A 16,091-nucleotide genomic window follows, 5' to 3' on the forward strand; every position below is an offset into this window, starting at 1 on the left:
GATGAATTGTAGGAATTTTTACAGACATGTAAACCCAAATTACAAAAACCTATCAGCTCACACCAGTCAGAATGGCCATCAACAAAAATGCTGCAAACAATAATTGCTGACGTGATTGTGGAGAAATGCGTACCCTCGATTCTAAGGGAGACGTGGTAAGAGCACTAATGAAAGCACAATTGAGGTGCCTTGAAAAGGTCAACGTTGAGCTACCATACCAGTCAATCAATCAAACCCACTGCTGGGTCTATCACCTGAGAAAATGAAAATCAAAAATCACAGGCTGGCAATCCTGCACTCCAGCAATATTTACCATAGGCAACACTTGGAAGCAACGAAAATGTCCATCAGCAGAGGAACGCACCAAGAAGAAGTGGTCCATGTACACACTGGAATATTAGCCATGGAAAACGTGGAAGCACTGCTCTTTGAGGCACCACAGATGAGCCTGGAGATAATCACAAAACGTGAAGTAGGTCGGAAAGCAAAAGACCTATAGCCTATATTATCACTTATGGCATTATCTAATAACTGACACAGATGAACATATTTCCAAAGAGAAAGACACTCACAGGCTTAGAAAACAAACTATGCTATCGAAAAGGAAAGGAGGGGGGAAATTGAGAAATGAAGATTAGTGTCACTATACATATACAAATACATATTATATACATGTATCAAAAAGACCGAACATATAGCAAGGGAGGTCGACGGAACACTGTAATATTTTACATGGGAAGAGGATCTGTACATTAATAGACATACATAATGTACAAATGAACCAGACTGTGTACACCTAGGACAAACAATATTCTAAACTTTACCCAGATTTTAAAAAAATGTAAAAACCAAGAAGAAGTAATGAGACATAAACTTATGGGGATTTCTCCTGGCAAATTGCATCCTAATTTACAACCTAGGACAATGACTTCCAGAAAGGCTCTGCTGCCCTAGTACCCAGATTGGGGAATGGAGAAATGCTACCTCCTTGTGGTCGTTTCCCACAACAGCAGCTTTGAACGCACTGCAAAAGGTCACTAAATTTTCACCAACTTGCAGTTCTGTAAATGACACCTGCCCTCCAGAAAATTTCTGGGGTCAAAAATCGACCAAAAATTTCAGAAGAGTGCGACCTTCGAAGAAGACAATTTCAAGAGCTATATTGTACTCACGGTTTTTTTCTTTTAGGAAAAAGGCATAGGAATATGATGAATTTTAAAAATTTTAATGACATGCATACCCATATTACAAAAACCTATCAGCTCACAGCAGTCAGAATGGCCATTAGGAAAAATGCTGCAAAAAATAAATGGTGAAGGGAGTGTGGAGAAATGCGTACCCTCGGTTGTAAGGGGGGGCATGTAAAGAGCCACTAAAGAAAACACAATGTAGGTGCTTTGAAAAGGGAAACATTGAGCTACCAGCCAATCAATCACAACCACTGCTTGGCCTATCACCTGAGAAAATGAGAATCAAAAAGTCACAGGCTGGCAAACCTGTACGCCAGCAAGATTAACCATAGCCAGCACTTGGAAGCAATGAAAATGTCCATCAACCGAGGAATGCACCAAGAAGAAGTGGTCCACGTACACAATGGAATATTACTCTAATAATAAATATAAATTAAATTTAAAAACAAACAAAAGCAAGGAGACATCAACATTTGTGGGTTTACCCGGGCACGTTGCACTCTAATTTATAACCGAAGAACACCACTGGCCGGTAGGTCTGTTTCCCTAGTACCAGCAAGGGGAACGTAGAAAGGCTGCCGCTCTCTGGCCGTTACCTGCAAAAGCAGGTTTAAAGCCTGAGCTAATGGTCACTTCATATGAACAAGTACTGCAGGGCTGTAAATGAAACCTGCCCTCAAAATGTCTTGAGGGAGAAAATGGCCAAAATATTTCCAATGGTGACACATACTTTAAGAAAACACTTTGAAGAAATAAGCTCTAATCACAGCTGGAAAAATAAAAAGGACATGTCTTAAAGCTCAATTTCAACGCATTATGAGACACATGCAAATGCAACCACAAAGAGGTATCAGCTCACACCACTCAGAATAACCATCAGCAAAAACTACAAAGAATAAATGCTGAAGGTGCTGGGAAGAAATACATACCCTCCACTTTAAGTGGGACCTAACCTGGAAAGAGCCACTAAGGAGAACAGAATAGAGGTGCCTTTAAAAGGTAAACATTGAGCTACCATATGATCCAGCAGACCTATTCCTGGACCTATAAACTAAGAAGACAGAATTGGAAGGACACAGGCACGCAAATCTGCATTGCCTAGTATTACAATAGCCAAGATATGGAAGTAACCAAAAAGTCCACCGACAGATGGGTGGACAAGGAAGAACTGCTACCTGTACAGATGGAATATGAGCTAGTGAAAAAATGAAACAATGCCATTTGCAGCACCATAGATGAGTCTAGAAGTAATCACGCAACTTGGAGTAAGTGAGAAGGCAAAAGACACATATCCTATCATATCACATATAGGTGTTACCTAGAAAATGATACAAACAAAGATATTTCCACAGAGAAACACTATCATAGATTCATTAAAAAAACTTATGCTTCACCAACTGGAAAGGTGTGAGGATTGGATACATTACCATATTGAGGTTAACAGAGAGATACAAACACATGTGAAATATAGAATCACCAAAGACCTACGCAATACCAAGAGAAGACTAGTCAACATTGTGTCATAAGCTACGTGGGAAAAGGATCCGAAGAAGAATAGATATATGTATATGTGTGAAAGAACCACATCTTGCACACCTAGAGCAAACAAAACATTGTAATCAAGTTTGCTGTGATAAAAAATAAAAATTAAGTTAAAAATACGAACAAGAAGTAATGAGACATAAACTTAAAGGGCTTCTTCCTCGCACATTCCATTCTAATTTAAAACCTAGAACACCACTTCCAGTAAGGCTCTGTTGCCCTAGTAACCAGATTTGGTAAAGGAGAAATGCTGCCGCCTTCTGGCCGATTCCCGCAAGAGCAGCTTTTAACCCACAGCTAATGGTCACTTACCATTCAGAAGGACTCAGGGCTGTAAAGGACACCTGCTTTCAAAATTGTGCTGAGGTAGGGAATGGATAAAAAAAAATTCAAAACAGGCAAAATTTTCAAGAAGATAGTATGAAGAGGTAAGTTTTCCTCACTGTCTGTTCAAAAAAAGGAAAATGGATAAAAGCTCCACCTCAGGAAGTATTAGACTCATGCAATCTAATCTACAAAAAGTTTTCAACTCAAACCAGTCGACTGACCATTGGCAAAAAGTCTACAAACAATAAATGCTGAAGAGGTTTTAGAGAAATGTGTACCCTCTAGCTGCTGGTGAGATGTAAAGGGGTTAACCGCCAATAATGAGAACAGAAAGGAGCTGCGTTTAAAAGGAAAAATTGAGGTACCATTCAATCCAGCAGGCGCACCAATGGGCCTCTCACCTGAGAAGACCAGAATGAAGAAGACCCGGGCTGCAAAAGCTGCACTGCAGCCTTATTCACAATAGACAAGACAGTGAAGCAACCAAAATGTCCATCAACAGATGAAAGGATAAAGAAGAAGTGGTCCATGTACACAATGAATACTAGCCATGGAAAACAATGAAACACTGCTCTTTGAGGCACCATAGATGATCTTGGAGATAATCACAGAACACGAGGTAAGTCGGAAAGCAAAAGTCCTATATCCTATGATATCACTTATAGGCGTTATCTAATAACTGACACAAATGAACATATTTCCACAGAGAAAGTCAATCACAGACTTATTAAAAAAAACTATGCTTATCTAAAAGGAAAGGTGGGGGGAATGAGTAAATGAAGATTAGCGTTACCATACGTGTACAAATACATATTATATACATATATCAAAAAGACCGACCATATAGCAAGGAAGGATTACGGAACACTCTGTAATAATTTACACGGGAAGAGGTCCTCTACATAAATAGGTATATAGGATATGTAGATGAACCAGAGTGTGTACACCTTGGACAAGCAACATTCTAACGATTACCCCAATTGAAAAAATTAAGACAACGAACTAGGAGTAAGGAGACATAAACTTATGGGGGGTTTTCCTGGCACATTCCATCCAAATTTAAAACCTAGGCAAACAACTTCCAGCATGGCTCTGCTGCCCTAGTACCCAGATTTGGGAATGGAGAAATGCTGCATCCTTGTGGCCGTTTCCCACAACAGCAGCTTTAAACCCACTGCAAAAGGTCACTAAATATTCACCAATTGCAGGTCTGTAAATGACACCGGCCCTCCAAAAAATACTGAGGTCGAAAATCGACCCAAAAATTCTAGAGTGCCACCTTCCAAAGAGAAAATTTGAAGAGGTATATTATACTCACACATTTTTTCTTTTAACAGAAAAGGAAAAGGCGTGGAAAAATGATGAATTGTAGGAATTTTTACAGACATGTAAACCCAAATTACAAAAACCTATCAGCTCACACCAGTCAGAATGGCCATCAACAAAAATGCTGCAAACAATAATTGCTGACGTGATTGTGGAGAAATGCGTACCCTCGATTCTAAGGGAGACGTGGTAAGAGCACTAATGAAAGCACAATTGAGGTGCCTTGAAAAGGTCAACGTTGAGCTACCATACCAGTCAATCAATCAAACCCACTGCTGGGTCTATCACCTGAGAAAATGAAAATCAAAAATCACAGGCTGGCAATCCTGCACTCCAGCAATATTTACCATAGGCAACACTTGGAAGCAACGAAAATGTCCATCAGCAGAGGAACGCACCAAGAAGAAGTGGTCCATGTACACACTGGAATATTAGCCATGGAAAACGTGGAAGCACTGCTCTTTGAGGCACCACAGATGAGCCTGGAGATAATCACAAAACGTGAAGTAGGTCGGAAAGCAAAAGACCTATAGCCTATATTATCACTTATGGCATTATCTAATAACTGACACAGATGAACATATTTCCAAAGAGAAAGACACTCACAGGCTTAGAAAACAAACTATGCTATCGAAAAGGAAAGGAGGGGGGAAATTGAGAAATGAAGATTAGTGTCACTATACATATACAAATACATATTATATACATGTATCAAAAAGACCGAACATATAGCAAGGGAGGTCGACGGAACACTGTAATATTTTACATGGGAAGAGGATCTGTACATTAATAGACATACATAATGTACAAATGAACCAGATTGTGTACACCTAGGACAAACAATATTCTAAACTTTACCCAGATTTTAAAAAAATGTAAAAACCAAGAAGAAGTAATGAGACATAAACTTATGGGGATTTCTCCTGGCAAATTGCATCCTAATTTACAACCTAGGACAATGACTTCCAGAAAGGCTCTGCTGCCCTAGTACCCAGATTGGGGAATGGAGAAATGCTACCTCCTTGTGGTCGTTTCCCACAACAGCAGCTTTGAACGCACTGCAAAAGGTCACTAAATTTTCACCAACTTGCAGTTCTGTAAATGACACCTGCCCTCCAGAAAATTTCTGGGGTCAAAAATCGACCAAAAATTTCAGAAGAGTGCGACCTTCGAAGAAGACAATTTCAAGAGCTATATTGTACTCACGGTTTTTTTCTTTTAGGAAAATGGCATAGGAATATGATGAATTTTAAAAATTTTAATGACATGCATACCCATATTACAAAAACCTATCAGCTCACAGCAGTCAGAATGGCCATTAGGAAAAATGCTGCAAAAAATAAATGGTGAAGGGAGTGTGGAGAAATGCGTACCCTCGGTTGTAAGGGGGGGCATGTAAAGAGCCACTAAAGAAAACACAATGTAGGTGCTTTGAAAAGGGAAACATTGAGCTACCAGCCAATCAATCACAACCACTGCTTGGCCTATCACCTGAGAAAATGAGAATCAAAAAGTCACAGGCTGGCAAACCTGTACGCCAGCAAGATTAACCATAGCCAGCACTTGGAAGCAATGAAAATGTCCATCAACCGAGGAATGCACCAAGAAGAAGTGGTCCACGTACACAATGGAATATTACTCTAATAATAAATATAAATTAAATTTAAAAACAAACAAAAGCAAGGAGACATCAACATTTGTGGGTTTACCCGGGCACGTTGCACTCTAATTTATAACCGAAGAACACCACTGGCCGGTAGGTCTGTTTCCCTAGTACCAGCAAGGGGAACGTAGAAAGGCTGCCGCTCTCTGGCCGTTACCTGCAAAAGCAGGTTTAAAGCCTGAGCTAATGGTCACTTCATATGAACAAGTACTGCAGGGCTGTAAATGAAACCTGCCCTCAAAATGTCTTGAGGGAGAAAATGGCCAAAATATTTCCAATGGTGACACATACTTTAAGAAAACACTTTGAAGAAATAAGCTCTAATCACAGCTGGAAAAATAAAAAGGACATGTCTTAAAGCTCAATTTCAACGCATTATGAGACACATGCAAATGCAACCACAAAGAGGTATCAGCTCACACCACTCAGAATAACCATCAGCAAAAACTACAAAGAATAAATGCTGAAGGTGCTGGGAAGAAATACATACCCTCCACTTTAAGTGGGACCTAACCTGGAAAGAGCCACTAAGGAGAACAGAATAGAGGTGCCTTTAAAAGGTAAACATTGAGCTACCATATGATCCAGCAGACCTATTCCTGGACCTATAAACTAAGAAGACAGAATTGGAAGGACACAGGCACGCAAATCTGCATTGCCTAGTATTACAATAGCCAAGATATGGAAGTAACCAAAAAGTCCACAGACAGATGGGTGGACAAAGAAGAACTGCTACCTGTACAGATGGAATATGAGCTAGTGAAAAAATGAAACAATGCCATTTGCAGCACCATAGATGAGTCTAGAAGTAATCACGCAACTTGGAGTAAGTGAGAAGGCAAAAGACACATATCCTATCATATCACATATAGGTGTTACCTAGAAAATGATACAAACAAAGATATTTCCACAGAGAAACACTATCATAGATTCATTAAAAAAACTTATGCTTCACCAACTGGAAAGGTGTGAGGATTGGATACATTACCATATTGAGGTTAACAGAGAGATACAAACACATGTGAAATATAGAATCACCAAAGACCTATGCAATACCAAGAGAAGACTAGTCAACATTGTGTCATAAGCTACGTGGGAAAAGGATCCGAAGAAGAATAGATATATGTATATGTGTGAAAGAACCACATCTTGCACACCTAGAGCAAACAAAACATTGTAATCAAGTTTGCTGTGATAAAAAATAAAAATTAAGTGAAAAATACGAACAAGAAGTAATGAGACATAAACTTAAAGGGCTTCTTCCTCGCACATTCCATTCTAATTTAAAACCTAGAACACCACTTCCAGTAAGGCTCTGTTGCCCTAGTAACCAGATTTGGTAAAGGAGAAATGCTGCCGCCTTCTGGCCGATTCCCGCAAGAGCAGCTTTTAACCCACAGCTAATGGTCACTTACCATTCACAAGGACTCAGGGCTGTAAAGGACACCTGCCTTCAAAATTGTGCTGAGGTAGGGAATGGATAAAAAAAAATTCAAAACAGGCAAAATTTTCAAGAAGATAGTATGAAGAGGTAAGTTTTCCTCACTGTCTGTTCAAAAAAAGGAAAATGGATAAAAGCTCCACCTCAGGAAGTATTAGACTCATGCAATCTAATCTACAAAAAGTTTTCAACTCAAACCAGTCGACTGACCATTGGCAAAAAGTCTACAAACAATAAATGCTGAAGAGGTTTTAGAGAAATGTGTACCCTCTAGCTGCTGGTGAGATGTAAAGGGGTTAACCGCCAATAATGAGAACAGAAAGGAGCTGCGTTTAAAAGGAAAAATTGAGGTACCATTCAATCCAGCAGGCGCACCAATGGGCCTCTCACCTGAGAAGACCAGAATGAAGAAGACCCGGGCTGCAAAAGCTGCACTGCAGCCTTATTCACAATAGACAAGACACTGAAGCAACCAAAATGTCCATCAACAGATGAAAGGATAAAGAAGAAGTGGTCCATGTACACAATGAATACTAGCCATGGAAAACAATGAAACACTGCTCTTTGAGGCACCATAGATGATCTTGGAGATAATCACAGAACACGAGGTAAGTCGGAAAGCAAAAGTCCTATATCCTATGATATCACTTATAGGCGTTATCTAATAACTGACACAAATGAACATATTTCCACAGAGAAAGTCAATCACAGACTTATTAAAAAAAACTATGCTTATCTAAAAGGAAAGGTGGGGGGAATGGGTAAATGAAGATTAGCGTTACCATACGTGTACAAATACATATTATATACATATATCAAAAAGACCGACCATATAGCAAGGAAGGATTACAGAACACTCTGTAATAATTTACACGGGAAGAGGACCTCTACATAAATAGGTATATAGGATATGTAGATGAACCAGAGTGTGTACACCTTGGACAAGCAACATTCTAACGATTACCCCAATTGAAAAAATTAAGACAACGAACTAGGAGTAAGGAGACATAAACTTATGGGGGGTTTTCCTGGCACATTCCATCCAAATTTAAAACCTAGGCAAACAACTTCCAGCATGGCTCTGCTGCCCTAGTACCCAGATTTGGGAATGGAGAAATGCTGCATCCTTGTGGCCGTTTCCCACAACAGCAGCTTTAAACCCACTGCAAAAGGTCACTAAATATTCACCAATTGCAGGTCTGTAAATGACACCGGCCCTCCAAAAAATACTGAGGTCGAAAATCGCCCCAAAAATTCTAGAGTGCCACCTTCCAAAGAGAAAATTTGAAGAGGTATATTATACTCACACATTTTTTCCTTTAACAGAAAAGGAAAAGGCGTGGAAAAATGATGAATTGTAGGAATTTTTACAGACATGTAAACCCAAATTACAAAAACCTATCAGCTCACACCAGTCAGAATGGCCATCAACAAAAATGCTGCAAACAATAACTGCTGACGTGATTGTGGAGAAATGCGTACCCTCGATTCTAAGGGAGACGTGGTAAGAGCACTAATGAAAGCACAATTGAGGTGCCTTGAAAAGGTCAACGTTGAGCTACCATACCAGTCAATCAATCAAACCCACTGCTGGGTCTATCACCTGAGAAAATGAAAATCAAAAATCACAGGCTGGCAATCCTGCACTCCAGCAATATTTACCATAGGCAACACTTGGAAGCAACGAAAATGTCCATCAGCAGAGGAACGCACCAAGAAGAAGTGGTCCATGTACACACTGGAATATTAGCCATGGAAAACGTGGAAGCACTGCTCTTTGAGGCACCACAGATGAGCCTGGAGATAATCACAAAACGTGAAGTAGGTCGGAAAGCAAAAGACCTATAGCCTATATTATCACTTATGGCATTATCTAATAACTGACACAGATGAACATATTTCCAAAGAGAAAGACACTCACAGGCTTAGAAAACAAACTATGCTATCGAAAAGGAAAGGAGGGGGGAAATTGAGAAATGAAGATTAGTGTCACTATACATATACAAATACATATTATATACATGTATCAAAAAGACCGAACATATAGCAAGGGAGGTCGACGGAACACTGTAATATTTTACATGGGAAGAGGATCTGAACATTAATAGACATACATAATGTACAAATGAACCAGATTGTGTACACCTAGGACAAACAATATTCTAAACTTTACCCAGATTTTAAAAAAATGTAAAAACCAAGAAGAAGTAATGAGACATAAACTTATGGGGATTTCTCCTGGCAAATTGCATCCTAATTTACAACCTAGGACAATGACTTCCAGAAAGGCTCTGCTGCCCTAGTACCCAGATTGGGGAATGGAGAAATGCTACCTCCTTGTGGTCGTTTCCCACAACAGCAGCTTTGAACGCACTGCAAAAGGTCACTAAATTTTCACCAACTTGCAGTTCTGTAAATGACACCTGCCCTCCAGAAAATTTCTGGGGTCAAAAATCGACCAAAAATTTCAGAAGAGTGCGACCTTCGAAGAAGACAATTTCAAGAGCTATATTGTACTCACGGTTTTTTTCTTTTAGGAAAATGGCATAGGAATATGATGAATTTTAAAAATTTTAATGACATGCATACCCATATTACAAAAACCTATCAGCTCACAGCAGTCAGAATGGCCATTAGGAAAAATGCTGCAAAAAATAAATGGTGAAGGGAGTGTGGAGAAATGCGTACCCTCGGTTGTAAGGGGGGGCATGTAAAGAGCCACTAAAGAAAACACAATGTAGGTGCTTTGAAAAGGGAAACATTGAGCTACCAGCCAATCAATCACAACCACTGCTTGGCCTATCACCTGAGAAAATGAGAATCAAAAAGTCACAGGCTGGCAAACCTGTACGCCAGCAAGATTAACCATAGCCAGCACTTGGAAGCAATGAAAATGTCCATCAACCGAGGAATGCACCAAGAAGAAGTGGTCCACGTACACAATGGAATATTACTCTAATAATAAATATAAATTAAATTTAAAAACAAACAAAAGCAAGGAGACATCAACATTTGTGGGTTTACCCGGGCACGTTGCACTCTAATTTATAACCGAAGAACACCACTGGCCGGTAGGTCTGTTTCCCTAGTACCAGCAAGGGGAACGTAGAAAGGCTGCCGCTCTCTGGCCGTTACCTGCAAAAGCAGGTTTAAAGCCTGAGCTAATGGTCACTTCATATGAACAAGTACTGCAGGGCTGTAAATGAAACCTGCCCTCAAAATGTCTTGAGGGAGAAAATGGCCAAAATATTTCCAATGGTGACACATACTTTAAGAAAACACTTTGAAGAAATAAGCTCTAATCACAGCTGGAAAAATAAAAAGGACATGTCTTAAAGCTCAATTTCAACGCATTATGAGACACATGCAAATGCAACCACAAAGAGGTATCAGCTCACACCACTCAGAATAACCATCAGCAAAAACTACAAAGAATAAATGCTGAAGGTGCTGGGAAGAAATACATACCCTCCACTTTAAGTGGGACCTAACCTGGAAAGAGCCACTAAGGAGAACAGAATAGAGGTGCCTTTAAAAGGTAAACATTGAGCTACCATATGATCCAGCAGACCTATTCCTGGACCTATAAACTAAGAAGACAGAATTGGAAGGACACAGGCACGCAAATCTGCATTGCCTAGTATTACAATAGCCAAGATATGGAAGTAACCAAAAAGTCCACCGACAGATGGGTGGACAAGGAAGAACTGCTACCTGTACAGATGGAATATGAGCTAGTGAAAAAATGAAACAATGCCATTTGCAGCACCATAGATGAGTCTAGAAGTAATCACGCAACTTGGAGTAAGTGAGAAGGCAAAAGACACATATCCTATCATATCACATATAGGTGTTACCTAGAAAATGATACAAACAAAGATATTTCCACAGAGAAACACTATCATAGATTCATTAAAAAAACTTATGCTTCACCAACTGGAAAGGTGTGAGGATTGGATACATTACCATATTGAGGTTAACAGAGAGATACAAACACATGTGAAATATAGAATCACCAAAGACCTACGCAATACCAAGAGAAGACTAGTCAACATTGTGTCATAAGCTACGTGGGAAAAGGATCCGAAGAAGAATAGATATATGTATATGTGTGAAAGAACCACATCTTGCACACCTAGAGCAAACAAAACATTGTAATCAAGTTTGCTGTGATAAAAAATAAAAATTAAGTGAAAAATACGAACAAGAAGTAATGAGACATAAACTTAAAGGGCTTCTTCCTCGCACATTCCATTCTAATTTAAAACCTAGAACACCACTTCCAGTAAGGCTCTGTTGCCCTAGTAACCAGATTTGGTAAAGGAGAAATGCTGCCGCCTTCTGGCCGATTCCCGCAAGAGCAGCTTTTAACCCACAGCTAATGGTCACTTACCATTCACAAGGACTCAGGGCTGTAAAGGACACCTGCCTTCAAAATTGTGCTGAGGTAGGGAATGGATAAAAAAAAATTCAAAACAGGCAAAATTTTCAAGAAGATAGTATGAAGAGGTAAGTTTTCCTCACTGTCTGTTCAAAAAAAGGAAAATGGATAAAAGCTCCACCTCAGGAAGTATTAGACTCATGCAATCTAATCTACAAAAAGTTTTCAACTCAAACCAGTCGACTGACCATTGGCAAAAAGTTTACAAACAATAAATGCTGAAGAGGTTTTAGAGAAATGTGTACCCTCTAGCTGCTGGTGAGATGCAAAGGGGTTAACCGCCAATAATGAGAACAGAAAGGAGCTGCGTTTAAAAGGAAAAATTGAGGTACCATTCAATCCAGCAGGCGCACCAATGGGCCTCTCACCTGAGAAGACCAGAATGAAGAAGACCCGGGCTGCAAAAGCTGCACTGCAGCCTTATTCACAATAGACAAGACAGTGAAGCAACCAAAATGTCCATCAACAGATGAAAGGATAAAGAAGAAGTGGTCCATGTACACAATGAATACTAGCCATGGAAAACAATGAAACACTGCTCTTTGAGGCACCATAGATGATCTTGGAGATAATCACAGAACACGAGGTAAGTCGGAAAGCAAAAGTCCTATATCCTATGATATCACTTATAGGCGTTATCTAATAACTGACACAAATGAACATATTTCCACAGAGAAAGTCAATCACAGACTTATTAAAAAAAAACTATGCTTATCTAAAAGGAAAGGTGGGGGGAATGGGTAAATGAAGATTAGCGTTACCATACGTGTACAAATACATATTATATACATATATCAAAAAGACCGACCATATAGCAAGGAAGGATTACGGAACACTCTGTAATAATTTACACGGGAAGAGGTCCTCTACATAAATAGGTATATAGGATATGTAGATGAACCAGAGTGTGTACACCTTGGACAAGCAACATTCTAACGATTACCCCAATTGAAAAAATTAAGACAACGAACTAGGAGTAAGGAGACATAAACTTATGGGGGGTTTTCCTGGCACATTCCATCCAAATTTAAAACCTAGGCAAACAACTTCCAGCATGGCTCTGCTGCCCTAGTACCCAGATTTGGGAATGGAGAAATGCTGCATCCTTGTGGCCGTTTCCCACAACAGCAGCTTTAAACCCACTGCAAAAGGTCACTAAATATTCACCAATTGCAGGTCTGTAAATGACACCGGCCCTCCAAAAAATACTGAGGTCGAAAATCGACCCAAAAATTCTAGAGTGCCACCTTCCAAAGAGAAAATTTGAAGAGGTATATTATACTCACACATTTTTTCTTTTAACAGAAAAGGAAAAGGCGTGGAAAAATGATGAATTGTAGGAATTTTTACAGACATGTAAACCCAAATTACAAAAACCTATCAGCTCACACCAGTCAGAATGGCCATCAACAAAAATGCTGCAAACAATAATTGCTGACGTGATTGTGGAGAAATGCGTACCCTCGATTCTAAGGGAGACGTGGTAAGAGCACTAATGAAAGCACAATTGAGGTGCCTTGAAAAGTTCAACGTTGAGCTACCATACCAGTCAATCAATCAAACCCACTGCTGGGTCTATCACCTGAGAAAATGAAAATCAAAAATCACAGGCTGGCAATCCTGCACTCCAGCAATATTTACCATAGGCAACACTTGGAAGCAACGAAAATGTCCATCAGCAGAGGAACGCACCAAGAAGAAGTGGTCCATGTACACACTGGAATATTAGCCATGGAAAACGTGGAAGCACTGCTCTTTGAGGCACCACAGATGAGCCTGGAGATAATCACAAAACGTGAAGTAGGTCGGAAAGCAAAAGACCTATAGCCTATATTATCACTTATGGCATTATCTAATAACTGACACAGATGAACATATTTCCAAAGAGAAAGACACTCACAGGCTTAGAAAACAAACTATGCTATCGAAAAGGAAAGGAGGGGGGAAATTGAGAAATGAAGATTAGTGTCACTATACATATACAAATACATATTATATACATGTATCAAAAAGACCGAACATATAGCAAGGGAGGTCGACGGAACACTGTAATATTTTACATGGGAAGAGGATCTGAACATTAATAGACATACATAATGTACAAATGAACCAGATTGTGTACACCTAGGACAAACAATATTCTAAACTTTACCCAGATTTTAAAAAAATGTAAAAACCAAGAAGAAGTAATGAGACATAAACTTATGGGGATTTCTCCTGGCAAATTGCATCCTAATTTACAACCTAGGACAATGACTTCCAGAAAGGCTCTGCTGCCCTAGTACCCAGATTGGGGAATGGAGAAATGCTACCTCCTTGTGGTCGTTTCCCACAACAGCAGCTTTGAACGCACTGCAAAAGGTCACTAAATTTTCACCAACTTGCAGTTCTGTAAATGACACCTGCCCTCCAGAAAATTTCTGGGGTCAAAAATCGACCAAAAATTTCAGAAGAGTGCGACCTTCGAAGAAGACAATTTCAAGAGCTATATTGTACTCACGGTTTTTTTCTTTTAGGAAAATGGCATAGGAATATGATGAATTTTAAAAATTTTAATGACATGCATACCCATATTACAAAAACCTATCAGCTCACAGCAGTCAGAATGGCCATTAGGAAAAATGCTGCAAAAAATAAATGGTGAAGGGAGTGTGGAGAAATGCGTACCCTCGGTTGTAAGGGGGGGCATGTAAAGAGCCACTAAAGAAAACACAATGTAGGTGCTTTGAAAAGGGAAACATTGAGCTACCAGCCAATCAATCACAACCACTGCTTGGCCTATCACCTGAGAAAATGAGAATCAAAAAGTCACAGGCTGGCAAACCTGTACGCCAGCAAGATTAACCATAGCCAGCACTTGGAAGCAATGAAAATGTCCATCAACCGAGGAATGCACCAAGAAGAAGTGGTCCACGTACACAATGGAATATTACTCTAATAATAAATATAAATTAAATTTAAAAACAAACAAAAGCAAGGAGACATCAACATTTGTGGGTTTACCCGGGCACGTTGCACTCTAATTTATAACCGAAGAACACCACTGGCCGGTAGGTCTGTTTCCCTAGTACCAGCAAGGGGAACGTAGAAAGGCTGCCGCTCTCTGGCCGTTACCTGCAAAAGCAGGTTTAAAGCCTGAGCTAATGGTCACTTCATATGAACAAGTACTGCAGGGCTGTAAATGAAACCTGCCCTCAAAATGTCTTGAGGGAGAAAATGGCCAAAATATTTCCAATGGTGACACATACTTTAAGAAAACACTTTGAAGAAATAAGCTCTAATCACAGCTGGAAAAATAAAAAGGACATGTCTTAAAGCTCAATTTCAACGCATTATGAGACACATGCAAATGCAACCACAAAGAGGTATCAGCTCACACCACTCAGAATAACCATCAGCAAAAACTACAAAGAATAAATGCTGAAGGTGCTGGGAAGAAATACATACCCTCCACTTTAAGTGGGACCTAACCTGGAAAGAGCCACTAAGGAGAACAGAATAGAGGTGCCTTTAAAAGGTAAACATTGAGCTACCATATGATCCAGCAGACCTATTCCTGGACCTATAAACTAAGAAGACAGAATTGGAAGGACACAGGCACGCAAATCTGCATTGCCTAGTATTACAATAGCCAAGATATGGAAGTAACCAAAAAGTCCACAGACAGATGGGTGGACAAAGAAGAACTGCTACCTGTACAGATGGAATATGAGCTAGTGAAAAAATGAAACAATGCCATTTGCAGCACCATAGATGAGTCTAGAAGTAATCACGCAACTTGGAGTAAGTGAGAAGGCAAAAGACACATATCCTATCATATCACATATAGGTGTTACCTAGAAAATGATACAAACAAAGATATTTCCACAGAGAAACACTATCATAGATTCATTAAAAAAACTTATGCTTCACCAACTGGAAAGGTGTGAGGATTGGATACATTACCATATTGAGGTTAACAGAGAGATACAAACACATGTGAAATATAGAATCACCAAAGACCTATGCAATACCAAGAGAAGACTAGTCAACATTGTGTCATAAGCTACGTGGGAAAAGGATCCGAAGAAGAATAGATATATGTATATGTGTGAAAGAACCACATCTTGCACACCTAGAGCAAACAAAACATTGTAATCAAGTTTGCTGTGATAAAAAATA

Source organism: Balaenoptera acutorostrata, chromosome 7 (genome assembly GCF_949987535.1).
Source record: "Balaenoptera acutorostrata chromosome 7, mBalAcu1.1, whole genome shotgun sequence".
Lineage (NCBI taxonomy): Eukaryota > Metazoa > Chordata > Mammalia > Artiodactyla > Balaenopteridae > Balaenoptera > Balaenoptera acutorostrata.